At 48.0% G+C, this 17785-nt stretch overlaps 1 long non-coding RNA gene across 1 annotated transcript in view; it reads left to right on the top strand.

The window, feature by feature from the left end:
- LOC122530382 overlaps positions 1–16405 on the top strand; it is a 67024-nt gene extending 50619 nt beyond the window's left edge. Inside the window, exon 3 of the long non-coding RNA XR_006306981.1 lies at positions 16347–16405. This is a non-coding gene — a long non-coding RNA (uncharacterized LOC122530382). The remainder of the gene's footprint in view (positions 1–16346) is intronic.
- Positions 16406–17785: the final 1380 nt, after the last annotated feature.

The following is a 17785-nucleotide window of genomic DNA, read 5'->3' as shown; positions in this document are numbered from 1 at the left end:
ATTCGCAAAAAAAAAAAAAGAAAACTTTAACCTCACTTTCGGTAGCTAAAACTTTTGCTCTAAAACTATAAAATTTGTCTTTCTGCTTGAACTCCGTCCCATTGATCGTGCGGAGAACTTCCTCTCATTGATGAATGATAAACGATTCTAATCTAACGCGACCAGCCAGTCAACGCGTAATATGGCCATTGACCCTCAGCCAATGATTCTAATCTCTCGACCCCAGCCGATGTCGTTTGATCGGACGATCATCGAAAATTGAAGAATCGCGAGTCATTGCGCGGAAGTAGATAGCTCCATACGTGCATACGTGCATACAGGGTGGAAAGAAAAGTACCAACTATTTGAAACGAGTGTTGGCAGATCACTTTCTCAGTGTCAGCACCGAGCCAATATCGTCAGGCCTGGTTGGTTATCCAGGTTTTCCAATAATGATACGGCGACGATACGAGCTTGATCGTCCTTGCACGAGCATCCAAGCAGGATATATCACGTGACTCGCTTTTATAGCTTGACGGTACATGTTCCTGAAGGTGAGAAATCAGAAAGACATTCCTGATATCGAACCTGCGAGAGGGACGTCCCACTCGCGATATAATTTAATGGCCATTGATGGATTTTTAAGAGACGCGAGCGACGACCGCGTCGGAGCGTCGACCGCGGCGCCAAAACCGGCTATCGCGATCGGACACGTCCGCAACGGGCACACATAGTCGTTGATCGCAGTTTATTACGAATCGGGCACGGTCCAGATACGGCCGATCGTCGTTACGTGTGCTGCCCGATCGACGATATTATTACAGATTGTCTGAACGGCCTGTGAAATTCATGATGAGCCGTTTAATGGCTTTCGACAGCCGCGAAAATGATCCATTATGCTTCGACGCCAGCAGCCTGGCCTTTGTTGATCATCCTCGCAGCATCATCGAAGCGCAGAAGAGCTCGGTCAGAGCTGTTGTTGGTCCCTCTTTCGTGCTCGCTAGCGAAACTTCAACTTCTGCTGTTGGATTGATCGGGAAATAATTGCGCTTTTTTATCCGTCAATTTCAAATACGCATATCTCAGCTTTCAATGCTTTTTATTGATCAAAGTAACCAACCATTAAAGCGTTTTCTACATCAGCTTGGTTTTTAAAGAGTTTTTATTCGTCAAGAAGTTGTTCTAAGTGACTTGAAAAAATGAAAATCTGTTGGAAAAGAGATCTGGACGAGGTGAAGATGCGTATCCCGTATCTCATTCGATTTTTTGGAGGATAATCGCAGTAGTCATGCAGTACCATTGGAAAGAAATTTATCGAATCACCAATAACAATATTCGAGCCAAATGCATTGTTAATTGTATGTTGTTTTGAATTCGCGAAGAGAAAGAAGAAAAGCTCTAATTTGCTTTTTATTCAATACCATTTCAATGTATAGAAATAGATCTAAATTGTCTTTGAAACAGGTGCGATTAATCCCAAAGTACAGATTAGAACATGCTCTTTAATTACATATAACACGAGCGTGATAAAAGCACGAATCTTCAACAAAGGATAAACGAAGGAAAGGAAAGTTGTAAAACGTGAAAAGCGCGAAATTATTTTTCGACCAAGCTAATAAATAAATCGAGAAGTCGAAATTATTCCCTCCAAAAATTCTGGACTACGTTTAAATCTCACGTCGAATCAAACTCGAACTTTGTCAAACGATCAGCTGAATCGTCATCGACGATTTGTCCTTTCCTAGAATTTCCTAGAATTGAATTTCCGCGTACTCAAAGGATTCGTTCTTCCCCATTGTATTTATTTTTTCCGAGGCGATCCATCTCGGCGGGCGCGTACGCGCATAATTAGACTGAGTTATCGGCGCCAGATTCGGGGACAATGGTTGTATAAATATTCTCGTCGGGAGCGGTCCCCGCGTACGTGGGCAGATGCGTCTCGCGGATACAGGGTGGTCCTGACTAAATGCAACGCGGATCAGAACAAGGCCGGCTCGTAACGAGCGCGTCGCGAAGCGCCTGTTACAGCCGCGCTTGATGCACGACGATCTGTCGCGTTTTTGACGCGAGTCGTTACTTGCCACTTCTCTCCGGCTTCTCATCGCCGAATTTCGCCATCTTTTCGTCGTCTAACAATTCCACTCCCAACCAACCGGCCAAATAATGATGTCTCCAATAAATTCTAGATCAAAGATCGGTGCAACTCGGTACAGTGTCGTTCACGTTCTGTTACGTAACTTAGCTGTTCTAAAACCGTGGCTCGTCGTTTATTGGGCAGAAAGGACTATATTTTTATAAAGAGCAAAATATCTTTTGCCAAAGGAAAGCAAAACACAATGGAGATGGTGAACGCCGATCGATATACACGTGGAGAAGAAAGCTGTTAATAGGGTCGCAACGACGATATTACAGATGGGATAATTTTACGTAAGTTACGCTGGGACCGGAAGAGAGGCTCTCTGACAGCGGTTATAAAATGTAACGTAACGAGCCGCGAGTTCGATAGCGGAGAGCTAATGAGAATAGGTGCGTGCGAGTGTCGCGAGACAACGCCCCAATTAACATAACGCATCGTGCGGAGACATTTATTTATTTAGATTCGTCTCCAGAGAGTGGCGAGGGGCGGTGGACGTGGGAGGAAAGGGGACCAGGTCGAGTTTTATTTATGGCCTATCAAGTTAATTAATAACGTTTCTCTGTCCTCTGTCTCTGTCTCGTTCTCCGCCACGTGTGTGTGTATGTATGTGTGTGTGTGTGTGTGCAGAACTCGTCGTCGCGTGGAAAAATTAATTCGGTCATTAACGGATCGTATCCGTAACAGTATGATTCGTGTCCCTCCCTGCGTCTCCCTCGAGGGACGACCCGAGAGAAGGATGAGCTCCCGTTCGGGTCCCGTGAGCGTTTTCAGAAGTGTCGATTAATCAACGAAAGGTTTCGGGAAGGTTCTGGATACAATTTTGATGACTCTGAAGCACGATCGAAAGGAAAGAGAACAGGATCCGTTGCGATCCGCCTTCCAATTTTAGAAAGAACGAATTTTTTAATATAAAGCACGAGCGAGCAACTTGTTTGTATCTTTTCCAAGATCGATCAGCGAGAAAAATAAAAAAGAAAAAAAAAAAAGAATGGAACCAAGGCCAATTAAGTAGCGAAACTCGATATCGAAGAGGTGTGGGAAATATAATATTTAAAAATGAACGTGCAACGTCACTGCCGAAAGTCTGGATATTAATAATACAAATCGGAGATTTAGATTTCCGCGCGAACTTACGCCGAAAGGGGGAAGAAGGGGGCTCGAATTTATTTCGCGGGCGTAAAAAATGATGCCCGCTAATTGCATAAACCAACAGGCGTAACCCAATCCAAAGTGTCTCCATAGTCGCGCAAGAGGATGGATAATTACCACGGTACCAGGGCCGAAAGGCTTGGTGTAACACGATCGGGCCACTTCTCGGGAAAGAAGGATCTTTTCAGACGGCCGTTTGAATTCGGCTGACCTTCCCCGTTCGAAGGATACTATCTCCTTTAAAACCGTGGAGCCCTCTATAAAACAAAAGTCCTCGTGGCCCCTTAATGACCCGACCTAGCGTGTTCCTCGAGGTCGCGGACGCACGAGCGTGCCACGTCGTAAAATATCGGACAAAATCTTTCCGTCGACGTCTCTCTCTCTCTCTCTCTCTCCCTCTCTCTGTCTTTCTCTTTTTCTTTGTTTTCGAACTAAGCAAAAAAAATCTAACGTTTTCCGAACGAATCGGATACGTTATCTTCTATTCGATATCTGATAAATATGAAACTCGTATCGCGTGTGTGTTTATTATCGACGCTGTAACGCTGTGTCTATATAGTCGGCGTTTTGCGCAGTGTTTTTGCGCGATGTATCATTGCTATTTGCGTCCTTTTGAAACGTGCAACGAAAAGAAATTGTGCGCAACAGAGATCTCTTATTCCGCGACGGAATAAATTCTGCAATTCGAGATGGAAGTCGTAACAATTCTTTCTCTTCGGATCCGGTTATTTTCGAGTAACGTTCAAACCAGCCGCAGAAATGTCGCACCTTCGGCCTTAACAACATGACAGAGTGCGAGCGACAGCCAACTTTATCATTCTTGAGAGCGCGGTGGGTGCGTTAACTGCGGGTGCACGCTAGTGTTTTGCTGGCCCTATTAATAGATACGTCTCTGCGTCTATGTAGTCGCGGCAGTACAGACATTAATAGACCATAAATTCAACAGCTATTTCCACAGGTGAAAGTATCACGCGGCAAAAACTCGCGGCCGATACTTTGCTGCTTGACTAGGAGATCGGTCGGATTCAGCCGATAACGACGATAACTCCTTGCGCGAGCAAGGAAACTCTACTATCTCTGTCGTTTGTTGTTGATTTAATAAAGCGATGGTTTTTTTTGTAAGGAGATAGTCACGGAAGGAAAAGCTGTTGAATTTCGCATAAAGGAATGACACTTGTAATTTCTAGAGGTATTACGTTACAATGTTTCTAGTGTTCGCTTGGTGAAAAAGAGTGCTGCTGTCATTTTCCGACACGTCTTTTTGTATTTATGTTTTGTGTTTTCTTGGCAAGTCGAACTGGAATTTGCATTGTGAACAAGTGTTCGCAGGTTACTCTTCTCAGTGTTGTCACTGACTGAATGAGCCAATATTGTCACGCCTGGTTGGTCTAATCCAACAGACCCTAGAGTATTTACTAGAAGCAGATAAATGAAGCTAACAGAATTAGCCGGTTATCGAAGAGCATAAAGAGTACGAAAATTATACTCGATTATCCTGTCTCATTAGCCAAAGTATCCAGCCAACTCCGTTAACAAACCTCGTCGTCTTCGCGCATCTTCTCGATACTTTTCGCAGTTGAAACAAAACCTGATTGTCCGATCCAAGCTGTATCCCTTCGAGAGCTCAGAGATGTGGGGTTACGGTCCTCTCGTGTCGGGGCGTCGCTGTTTTAATTATTTCGCTAGGTTTCGTGACGGTGGTTCCGCGGTGGTGAGCGAGGAAAGGCAGGCAGACCGAGGCTGTGTGCACCAGGCGGACACAATGGGGCACCAAGTCGAACCGAGCGAAGGTCTCGCGGCTCTCCGCCGAGGAAGAGAGAGAGAGAGAGAGAGCCCTGGTATAATGTTTTATGGCCACGATCAGCCGTAGAAGTATGAAGTGTCGATAGAGCGAGGCAGAAGCGAAGAGCGGCGAAGATCAAAGGGCCTATAGACGCCGCGTGGTAGCTCGGGACACGCTCTTTCCTCCCCCCACCCACCGCCACCTCATTCCTTCTTCTTCCAGCTCTCGCGCGTTCTCTTTCTCTTTTTACTTCGCCGTCCGACTGGATGGATCCTCTCGCTCCGACCACAGCGTGATTTCACCTATTCTCACCGTCCTCCTCGCTCTTCTTTCACTGCTTCCAGCCAGTCTCTCTTTCTTTCGTCTTTTCGCCTTTTTTCCCCCTATTTGTTTCCTTTCGCGTTCGCGGTGCTTCTACCACTCCTTCTTCTTCTTCTTCTTCTACTTCTACTTCGCGACCGCGACCACGTCTTCCCACACTTTCTTTCCCCGAGACGGTCCTCCGTGCAGTTTCCCAGATTCTAGCAACGAACCGAAGAATTTTTGACGTTTGAACCGTTTGTCGTTGGATTAAAGGCCGAGCAACAGGCTGCCAACTTGAGTTTCCTTCGATTTTGTGAAATCGTAGAATCTGGACAAGATCTAGGAGTAAAGACGACGATACGAATTTTGAAAAAGATCGCGGTTTATAGAATGTTCCGTTCAAAATTCGAAAATGTTTCGTTCGTTTCCCGCGGAACTTTCGAAACTTAATTTCCTCCAAAACCAAAACCAAAAGGAAAGAAGGAGACGTAACAGTTCTATCTGAAATTTGTGCAAACTTGCGGGCAAAGTTCTCGCTGGAGTTTCGCCGGGGGGGAAAGTTTGTAAAAAGCGGCTGTTTGAGGAGCGACGGAGGACGTCAGCGAGCTGTTGCGGCTGTTCGCAAATTGCGAATTCGTTCCGACGACGGAAACCCCGGCCTGAACGTCGCGTTTCGAAACTAATAACGGCCAATTGTCGGCGTATCGCGTACCCGGCGGTAATTGGACGAATAAATTGAAAAATTAGCAGAACGGGCTCGGTAGCTCTGACTCATCAGTGTCCCTCCAGAGATCCGCCGGTCTGCCGATAATAACAACGGCTGGAATGTCAAACGGTCGCTTCGGCCTGCAACCAACGGCCTAACTCCTTCATTTCCCCCCCGCAAATTGCGAACCTCGTGCCCTCTTATCGGCGTCGTTCTTTACGATCTGCGATCTCACGGCGTCGTCGCCGCGTTATTCCGTTATTCTTAATTTCACCATCGAATAGATTCGTCTCGCTGCAAAATTACGCAACCCATAGCGAGACTTGATCGGCGTTTCACGAAATTTAACTACTCTGCTAGCACGCGAATTTTTCTGTACTGCGCGAGTGAGAATGTCACGGATGTTAACAAGACGAGATCGGGGAGGTTGAAGCTCGGTGAAAAGGAGAAATTTCAAGACGCGCGGAGTTTACCTCGTAACGCGAGCACGTAGAAAGAAAAAGAGGAGGGAAAAAAGAAAACAGTGCAAAGTCTAACCGCGAAGAGAGCGAAGGGGTCAAGAACCGAGTTGCTAATGAGCGGAGGAGGCATCTCTAGTCGCAATCGCATAAATCAGGGCAAAAGGGGCAGGGAACGACGAAGAGATGACAAGGAGGACGAGGTGGTGGAGGGGGGAACAACTAAGAGGCGAGCAGGCGAGATAGAGGGAATACATACAGTCCGGGCAGGTACGTCCTGGTATACCTGGTGGGTTCAGGAAAACATTGACACGACACGAGGCAACGCACCCGTCCCGCCGATGACACAGCGGCGCACGTGCACTCCGAGTAGTCGGGCATAAATAATACAAGACGCGGACAAAGATGCCGCCCCCTTGACCATTTGTTTAAATTAAAATTATCCCTGGACCGAGAGCGGAGTTCGTCTCCTCTGGTGTCCGCGCGCCGGCTCTTTTATTATAATTGTTAATGAACGCTTGTCTATGCCGTTCCGTCTACCTCTTCGCGTGGCTATTCGCGCGCTCGCTCCCTCGAACCTCCAACCTGCACCGATTTCTTTCCTCCTCTGACACGTGAAACATTGGTTTACAAGTACAATACCGGTACTTCTACGACACTGTAAGGCTATTTAATTTAGATAATTATACTAAGACACACTATGTATGGTCATTGTAGATGTCTCAAGTACGGGTACCTATATATACGCTCGACGCCTTTATACGGTTATATTGGCCATTTCTTTGAGCGTATGTAAAAACAATTTTATCGTGTATCAAGTATCAAATGTCAGAAAGTTAACCAGTCCCGAACGCTGACAGGATTCCATTATAAAAGGATTCCGTTATCAGTGTCACAGAAAGGTTATCAGTGTAAGTTCACATCTCCACGGTTCAGAGCTTCGAACTCGCTACGTTCTCGAGGCGAGTCGAGAAATTGTTACAAATAATCAAACTCTAGTACTCGCGATTGTCAGATCAATTTATCAGAGGCGTAGCAGTACCGTGACGTGGTTGAAATCGACCGTGATCACTCGCCCGGGACTTTTATTGGCCGAGGGAGATAGGACGGCTGGACACAGTTATCTGTGGAAGCTGATGGCATAAAGATGGGCCAGGATCAGGCAGCGACAGGCCAACGAGGTTGGAATAGAATCATCAGGAATTCCGGGCATGACCTTAAATCGACTCCCCGATACCAATCTCTATCGATAGCCTCTCGCTCCGTCGACTCAACTGGATTCTGGAAACACGGCGATTCGTCGAAGATTTTATGGCGGCCATTTCAGACGTCCTGTCGATTCTCATTCGTGGCTAATTGAACGTTTTCTCACAGGATTCTCACAGCGACCGGACCAAACAGAAACGAGAGAGAGAGAAGAAAGGAAAGGAAAGAAAAAAGAAAGAGGAGATCCTCTTCGCATCCTCGAATCGCGATCAGACTCGCCGATCTGTCCCCGTGTGTATGTCCAAACTAATTTTCCAATTAGCAGCGGGCAGGATTAACTGCGTAAAATTGAAGTTCGAACGAGCCTCGCGAGTGCCATATAGTGCCGCTACCTTACAGCTGATTGCATACCGAGTACCGAGTACCGAGTACCGCGTGGTCCCCTGAACTATACCTTCCGAGTTTCGCGCGTATCTAACGATCGGCCAGCAGAAGTCAGATGTTATCGGGCAGGCTGACTCTCGCGGGGCTCGATCTCGGTAGATCGGCCGAGACCTCTCCCTCTCCGCCGCGAATCTTTCCTTTTTCGTGCGAGAACGCGTTAAAACACGCAATAAGTAATTACCAGCTGCTATCTGGAGCTGTTACTGTTAATTAAACATCGTTCCCGCGTAACGTCTGCGACGTTACAGAGAGCCAAGTGAATTGGAGCCTGAAAGTAATGAAGAGGCAACTAGGTAACTCCTTGCGTTCTCGGTAATTACGCGCGTACAAATGTAACCTGCCCTTTTCCACTCGACGGTGGACATTATTTTCACGAAAAGATTTGCCAACGCCGGGAATCGAACGTTCCAACTGACGATTAAAAAGTTCGTTCTGTAATTGAGCGGAACAGGAACGAAAGGGTGATTGCCCGACACAGCAACCCTTCTCGCCCACCAATATAGCGCTCCCGCATTCGGCGAACATAATTCCAACGATATCGGGGAATCCGTAGGATGAATGCGGGCAATCGAGAAGAGGATGGTCAGAAAAATGTTCTCCAGGGCTATTACTCATAGCTCGTTGAACGAAACAGTCGAAAGGCAAGCAACGGCTCTAGAAAAAAAAAAAAAAGAAAAGAACACACGAACGTGTTAAAGACGCGACGAGCTGGGCTCGAGTTGCTCCTCGTCGCTGGGAGAGTAAATGGCCCCGACAACGGATCCATTCGAGGAGCGAATAAACCCGGGGGATCCACAGCACAATTCGATTGGTCGTTTAGCAGAACGATCACACGCCTGTAAAATGCGAAACTCGTTCCTACGAGATCCGAGGCAACTATACGCGCGATTTACCTCCCCCTCCTCCTCCTTCTCCTCCTTCGGAGCGCGGTAAAGCACTTTACACCGGGGTCTGGAGCGGTTTTATCGAATTCTGATCTCCTCCCGGTTCCTCTGTCCTTCACCGCCGTTGAATGTGATCCGACTGATAGGCAAACACGATGCCAGATGTTGGGCCAAGGCAATTTGCGCAACGATCGATTTACGACGGTCATATACGTGCACGATGTTCGCTGCTTTTCCCGTTTAATGGAGCTCCAATAAAGTCGTTCCTCCGCCAGGCCGATCGCGAATTGCAACGGGGTCTACCTTGCCTTTTTCTTTGCGAGATTTCGAGAAGGTTTTGACGGAGAATCGCGAAGATCGTGCTTCGATCGAACGTCATTTACAAAATTTTGCAACGAGACTATCAATGAGAAATCGTTCCACTTATACTCTATGATATATTGTCATTGCGTCACTTACTTGACGTAAAAAAAGTCATCCAGTGGGCGCTTATAATACGTTTTTCCCTTGACCGTCAAACTTAGCTCACGATGCATCTTTGACCGCATCTTCGACTGCCACGATGGCCAACGTTACTCTTTGATAAACGTGAAAAATTGAAAAATTAAATGAACCGATAGATTGAAATAAATTTTATGCGCCAAAAGATTTTCAACAACCGCAAAAGATTAAATGCCGCGTTGTGTCTTTCAAACTGTAGTCATTCCTAAAGTGAAGCTAGTCATAGTGTTAAGAAAGCTAATTCATTAGTCGAACCGCATTTTCCGCAACAGTGGGTGATCCTTCGAGAGGAATAAAAGTATTCAAAGATGCACGATCGACACCAGTCGTGAGTGGACTTGACGTTTCGTTCTTCGACTGACGTCAGAGATTCGAGCGTGAGATCTCAGAAAAAATATTAAGATCGTAACTCTATAGCTCGATGACTGGGCTTTTGCTGGAATATATCAAGCGCGAGTAAACTCGTGTTTTCAATTCTACCACAGCAACCAACTAACGTTATTACGCCAAGCCGTTTGCGCGTTGGGTAAGGGAACTCTCCTTCCAATGGCAGAAAGAAAGGGTTCCGCGCGAACATCGAGTCCAGAAGGAGTTGGCGAGCGTGGCTCGAAGGGAGTGATAGATCGGCGTGGCGTTGATCGCATCGAGCCCGCGACGAGAATCCGTCAATGTCATCGGGCGCAGGGAGTTTCCGTGGCTCTGCTCGTTTGACACGGATACCTCCCCCCTCCCTCTCTCTCTCTATCCCCTGCTCACCTTCCCCAGGGGACTTTGTCTTAGATGCTACGAGAAGATACCGCGTGGAAGGTGTAATGGATCGCCACACGACCAGCCACTCCAACCCCCGTAAGGAACACCGGCTGAGATCGGTCAGATTACAGAGAAGCGGGGCATAATGTCCAAACAGTTGCTCGTCAACAACCGTCTAACGGTCTTACAAAACGATCTACCATTGCCGATCGCGCGGCCGACATTCGAATTCCTCGAACATCAGCCGATCGAGAGCTGAAATCTCCACCAACTTCTCCACGAATGGTGGATACCGTTACAGGAGGGTCCAACCAACATACGAGCCATCCGTGGAAACTGACGGTGTTTCGCGCTCCGATTCCACGCACCGCTCCACCAGCGGCAAACCAGATCTTCCGTGATCTGAAAACGAAAATTTCACAGTGGCGGACCCTCGTGCTTCGTGTTATCCGAATCTCTCGTTTCCTCTGTCGGCAGCTTAAAGGCTGGAGTTTCACAATGAGTCAGCGTCACAATTTGACACAATTTTGTAAATTTACAGTGTAGATGCCTCGAATTGAACCTCCGAACGTTCTCGTTGCGACAATACTAGGATCGTCATCGAGAAAATGTTCCTACTGCCAGAAACACGATACCGAGCCCATTAAAAAAAAAAAAAAAGAAAAAAAAAAAGAGAAGAACCTCTTCGGTCCCAACAAACTCCAGAGCAGTACAAACACCAGAGCGATGCAAACACAAACGTAAGAGTCGATCTAGAGGAAGGGAATTGAAGAATCGGTTCGAAACGCGGTGGCGTTCGAATACCAGTATCGGGCAGAGCAGCTGAAGGGATTAATAACCAGGTAGAAGGAGGCAGAGCGAGAAAATCAAATCGGAGTGGATCGCGGTTCGGGAACGAGCAGACCGACGAACTATCCCACGGTTGAGCTTCTCTTCTCTCCCGCAGGATATTCGATTTCGGTAGCCGCGGCTCGCGTTCGTACCAACGTTGTGTTGCACACGGCCGGTATGTACGTCGGAGGAAAACGATGGACGTGCGGATATCTGCGGAAAGACGCGGCGCGACGTGGGTGTGTGCGCGCTCGGGACGAGGAGATGCACGGGCACACCGCCGGCCGGGAAACGGGAAGAGGAGGAACAGGCGCGGTGAGGCAGCAGGGGAGAGGGTGAGAGAAGGTAGAAAGAGCAAACGAGCTGCGGAAGATGAAAGAAGGACGGTGGTGGTATCTCTCGTTGGGTCGCGGCAGAGAAGAGCGAAGAAGGAAGAAATAGTGGCCGTGGGTCGGCGGGTGGGCGGGGGGGGGGGGAGGGAGGGAGAAGGGTGGAAGAGGAGGGGGTAGGGCGAGGGAGACACAGAGGGAACTTGTTATGCTTTGAGAGATATGGCGGAGGCCTGCGGAATACATAATTTTGTAAAGACAAAAATGCTGCGGTCGTGCCTCGGCGGAGTCGCATTTTTCCTTGTTTCACGAAATGTTCAGGCTCGCCTTCTTCTCCTCCCACCCCCTCTTTTCCGTTCCGTGGCCTGCTCCTTGTCCAAGCTTCCTCTCCGCGCGCGCGCGCGCGCGCGCGTCATCCCTCTCTCGTTCCTCTAGTAATGCGCCGCGGAATGAGAAACGTTTTGTAAAAAATGTATCCGCATCTTCGCAACGCCGCGACCTCTGCCTTTCCCTCCTTCCGTTCCCTCTTCGTAAGCGTGTGTGTGTGTGTGTCTGTGTGTGTATGTGTGTATGTGGGGGGTAACACGCTGTGCGCGCGTGTTCTTGGAACGCGATCAAATGAATTCCGATGCACTCGAACCGCCGGCGTTCGTTTCGCTGCTGATGAGGGGAATTGTCGCGCGGCGTGGCGCGTGCCGTTGAACTTTTCTAATCTTCCTGAGAGAGAGAGAGAGAGAGAGAAAGAGAGAGAAAGCTAGAATTTTTTATTTCTTCGCGAGCAAACGAAAATGGAACGTTGATTGCCAGAACGGTGAGGAGTATGTCCAGAAGATACGCACGAAAACGAGCAGCGCGGAGATTTCAGCTTCTATCACGTTTTCCTCGTTTCCTGTTGGGCGCGCGGGAAGCGCGATACATTTCACGATCTACATCCCGAAGGACACGCATTGCCGGGCAATAATTCACGAAGCCGAGTGGTATCGGCGAGATCGTGAACAAACGACGGAACTATTGTCTAGAGGACGAAATGTAGCCAGTAATAAGTGGCCGTGACACGAGGAATAGGCGAAACGCGCCGCGTAACGGTCCCTTTGCCGGGAAAAGGGAAGAAAAAAAGGAAAGAAAATTTCCATAAACTCTCCCGATCCTTTCGTGTGATCTCCCTGGTCCCTTCCTCGTCGTTGGAGTCCGCACTCCCCCTCGTTCCCCTCTTACTTTCACGCATAGTTGAGATCCCTAACTGATTTTAGTGGTTTCCCTTTGACTTTTTGACGTCTTACAAGGGCCGACAGCCGTTCAAATACTTCTGTAACCGCGTGCGGGGTCTGTCGCCGCCATAACTAACCTTGGATAACTCTCTGGAAACTTTGCCTCTCTTTCACTCCTCTCGATGCTCTCCACTGCTCGCTCCCTCTCTCTCTCTCTCTCTCAACTGCCGCTCCTTTTCCGCGTCAACTTCTGTTCGGGGGTTGAAACGACAGGTTTTGAGATTAGAGGAAAACTGCCGGGGTACCGTGAGTTATTAGAATTTAATTGTGCTTTAAGCTCTCGAGCAACGGAGGTCCAACGTCGATAGGATCAAACGTAACGAAACTTCCGCCTGATTTGTACAGTTAATTAGCCCTTAGTTTTCACAGAGTGTTTTATGTTGTTTTACAAGTCTGAAATTGAATGAATCGAAGAATTTTCATCGTTTTTGCAGTTACAGCGAGCCTCTCGATGGCGTTGCGTTCGTTCTAACTGGGAACCTAACTAAAACCTGGGTGCCACGACTTATTGGCAAAAGAACGAGGGCAATAATTCGAAACGGCTCGATCCTCCTCCTTCAAAAGCGGAACTTGGACGATCCGCCGAACTACGAACGAAAGTTTTCTAGGTCAAACCCTCTCGGCGTTCACGTAACCCACTTCCATCGAGAGAGATTTTCCGACCGCTTATCCCGGCGTAACGCGGCCTGTTCCTCGAAGAGAGAGGGTGTAGAAAGGGTGGGGAGGGAGGGTGGGCAAGGGACGAGATGGAAACTGACTGAAAAGGCTGAAACGGGCGAAGCGTGTCCGTGAGATTCAGAGAAACGCGAGAGAGTTCGCCTCGCAACCGTGGAGTTTGCATTCTGGCACGTATAGCAGTTTTCAAGATGGGTATTTGATAGGATGCGGACACGTAGGCTATGTATACGCGGCGACTCGGTAGATTAGGATGATATAATTACAACATTAACATAAGTCACCGGACGGGCACGGCCGCGGAATAGTAATCGTGTCGAACACGTGTGCGCGTCATCGCCGTTTCGTTTTACTGCAGTTCGTTCCGAGGGGACAGCGTGCCGCCTCGGCCCCGGCGGGTTCACATGCGTTTCGTCGGATATATCCTTCTCCTAAATACCGAGATATTTATCGCGACGATCCACGGCCGGCTCGTTTTCCGAATTTAATCGTTCGAGGACCATCGCCACCGACCTGACTGCGCAATCGTTAATCAATCAGATTCAACCCTATGAAACTTGAACGCAAAGTGCTTTGTCGATGGACAAGTCAAGCCAGTTCTAGGAGTTTAAATCAGTCGAGATGTTTCTACGAAAATATTTTAATCGGAAACTCACGTTATTTGAAACGTGAGCTTCACGAGAAATGGAAAGGGGAGGGAGAGAAGGAAAGTTCAATGTTTCACCCTCGAATTTGATACGTAACTGCGGCAGGAAAGTTCTGATACAAGTTCTTTCATTCGATGAACGTGGAGACGCAAAATTTCCGCGATTCACCGTGGCTCGTGGCCCTGGCTGGGAGCGCGCGCGGTCGAGCCTGTCGCGTAACAATTTCCAAATTGCCGTGAAATCCGCGATCCAAACGTTCCGCTCGGGCACAAAGAAAAATCCGTTCCGCGACAACAAGCAACGAGCCAGAGTGAACAGAGACGAGAGCAAAAGGGAGGAAGGGAGACGCACGAAACGGAAGAAAAAAAGACAGAGAGAGAGAGAGAGAGAGAGAGAGAGAGAGAGAGAGGAAGGAACACCATGAAATCAGGAACCTGACTGGGCGCACAGCGTTCGGAAAGTTGGTGAACTGATGAAGCAGTCAGGCGATCATAAAAGGTAGGCAAGTTGAGCGTTGAGCCTGATGAAGAAATAAAAGTGTACGGGCTCCGTCTGGCCCCGCTTGCCCCTGTCCGCGGTCCAACCGGTCGGAAGGTACAGAAAGCAGCGAGATAGGGTTGCGGAGCCAGGCAGATTCGCTCCCTCTCTCTCTCTCTCTCTCTCCTTTTCTCTCTCTCTCTCTTTTTCTCTCCCTTTCTGGGTTTATCCGAGTCACCGATCGCGTAGATTCCGAGAAGCAGCCGAAACAATATCATAACTCGTCGTCGGCCCCGGGAGCCCATCGCCGTAAATAGAAATGCCTGATACCGCGAGAGAGAAGAGACTCGCTCGCTGGCTGCCCCGGCTCTTTCGTATTCCTCCCGCGCAAACGGGGCTCCATGATAATTATGATGCGTCTTGGAGTCGGAGCGCGATCGGTTTTTGATGCGGTCGTGCCGCCGAAACCGTCCACCTCCCCCATCTCCACTAGTACCGGTTTGCCGGTTCATTCGTGATCGAAATTTCTGATCGATCTACGCTCTCAAGAAACACTCTCGGTCGGTGTGTGTCTTTTCGTACGATCGTTATCGGCACGCCAAAACAGAAATAAAATCGCTTCGCTCGGAAGTTCGAGAGAATTGGAAGCTTGAGAATTAAAATTTTTGTGCAAAATTTTCACCAAAACCGGGCATCGTAATTTTTTTCACGTGCAACTTGAGTTTTGGAAAATTTATTCAACCGCCACTGCATAACAGTTTTCGTAAAGAGAAAAAGAAAAGCTCTACTGCTTCTTATTCAATGTTGTTGAAATGGCATAGAAACAGATTGTTTAAATTGTCTTCGAAACAGATATAATTGTTTCCAAAATACAAACCAGAATATACTCTTCAAAATTGACATACGACACGAGCACGATAAGGAATCTGCACGAGGGATAGTCACAAAGCATAAAAAGCGCAATTATTTCCCGACCAACCTAATACATCGTCCATTGTGTCAAGCTAGGCAGAGAGTTAAACGACTCGAACCAATTCACTCTGAAGTTGGCAGCTTTTTTCCGTCGACTCGGAGTTTCTCAAGCTGAGAGACGAGCAACGAGCCTTTGACACGAACCCGATAAAACAGAAACGTGACGAATCTAATTTCAATCGTGGCACAATTTTAACGTGGCAGAAGAGCAGTCGGCGCACGTTTTCGGATAAAGTTATTCAAAGGGAATTGGATCGTTTTGGCGATGCTTTCATAGATTCCTTAGGTCCCTTTGACGATTTTATCCATTCTCCACGGTCCGAATCTTTCAACATTCGCCACGGACAGCTCCGGTTGGCTAGCTTCGGCTTTCACGACGAAGAATAGACACTAGAACCACGGGTTGCGCGCTCGCTTAATCCGCGAATCGAAGCTTTCATGCATAATTCATGGCCGCGCCTTCGCCCCTCCCCGCTCCTCCGCGCGGCGTCTTTTGAATCGGAAACTTTTGGAATTCCCTTCCCCGACCGGGGAAATTTATCGCGCTCACGGCATTTACGTCGCCGAGAAAACTCCGCGTTTTACACCTCCGCCCCGCGTGCTGCCCCCGCGGCAAGAAGGAGAAGAACAGTGCAACGCTGCGTGAGATCTATTTTCCTTTTTTTTTTTTCCACCCTCCCCCTCCTACCCCTCTTTCTCTTTAATACGTTGCCAGCGAAGCATTTTTGGCAGACCGAGTGAAATAACACCTCTTTCAGAAACATTCTGATCGAAAGTGTCTCATTCGTGCAATCACTCGTCGTTATCGAATTTTTCTAGAATTAATTAACGTTTTTGTTTGTTACAGCGGCTGTTGATCGACACTTTCTGGATCAATCCTGTCCAGTTGGCACGCAGTATGGTGAGTCCCGAATATTATCTTTGTACATCTAAATTTCTGAAAAAGAAACAGGAAAAACCCTATATTTGGCGCGTAAGTAGATCCATGTAAAATAAAATAATTAGGCAAAGGACTAATATATTTACAAAAAAGCACGTCTTGTTACACCTGTGTTCTCTTAACTTTCAACTTATGTGATTATATGGAGCCGTTGGCTAAAAGCAATATTCTAGGAAAATAAAATAGTAAAAGTGTATTGTACGTAGACGTCGCGTGACATCCAATTAGCATAGTTCGCTCATTATCGATACATTGTTACAGTTACTATCTAGTCTAACACATTCGAGCAGTCATAAATTTCCGGTTAACACGAATCAAACCCGAGACAAGGGGTGGTAGATCAGAGGTCTAAAAGATCGTGATTGATATTTGTGGGTTAGGTTTGTTTGGTGTGCGCGCGGAAATCGGGGGCCGAACGAACGAACGAATCGAGGACCGCGACTGATCGAGACTCGCTGATAGAATTTAGGCATGCGGGTGTAAGGGCCGTCTTTCCTCCCCCGACTCGGTGTCAATTTCAATTGTCCGTTGAAGAGATTGATACGGGCGATTCCGGTTTGGCTGGTATCAGTGTCATTGAACGACAGGAGCACGTCTCCCATGAATGCAGAAAGCAGTCGTTTCTGTTGCGGAGGGCCGGGGAAAGGAGTTTATGGGCACGTTTTTGGTGGCTGCTTTCGGGGAACGATGATTTGGGTAATTCCGTCGGTCGGACGGAAGATTTCGGGGCCCGATTAAGCGGAACGACTGATGAAGAGACTTGGAAATCCAGCTCGCTGGCTGAAAGGTACTGCGTACTTAATAAAGATGATGACAGTCGCGAGAGCTTTTGTGAGAGCTACTCGAAAGGCCTAGGCCACTCGTCTTTTTTTTCGTGGAACCAGCCAAGCTCGGGTACGCTCGGGATACAGTCTTGGTGATAATCTGGCCAATTATCTGATCCAAATCTCGCGGGCAAGTAATTTTTATTAGAGATCCTCCCCCCGTGATAATACGTAAGCCTCGCTACGTGCCTCGCGTCTATCCCTCTTATCCGAGCTGACTGATCTTGTGTGTACGAGAGCGTGTAACAGACCCGCTTTCGATCGCGAAAAATCGCGAAGCGATTCGTGACGTTCGTTTTCGGTGAGTTTTCGGAGAGTGGAAATGGAACGTACGAAACGAACGAAGCGTTCCCCATTGTCAGCCAGCCCTCTCTCGCGTGCGAGCGTAACTAATGGATTTATGGTCGCAAAATTCCCCCGGCCAGACATGTCTCGCCTTCGTACAATTTCGGAGACGATATTAGCATTAGAGAGACGAGTGAAGTCGTGGCTGTGGGCAAGGTATGGCCCAGGTAGATCGTC

The sequence above is a fragment of the Frieseomelitta varia genome, unplaced genomic scaffold (genome assembly GCF_011392965.1).
Source record: "Frieseomelitta varia isolate USP_RPSP 00005682 unplaced genomic scaffold, Fvar_1.2 scaffold_340, whole genome shotgun sequence".
Lineage (NCBI taxonomy): Eukaryota > Metazoa > Arthropoda > Insecta > Hymenoptera > Apidae > Frieseomelitta > Frieseomelitta varia.
The sequence above is the reverse complement of the archived record's forward strand: the minus strand, read 5'-3'. Positions and strand labels throughout refer to the sequence as shown.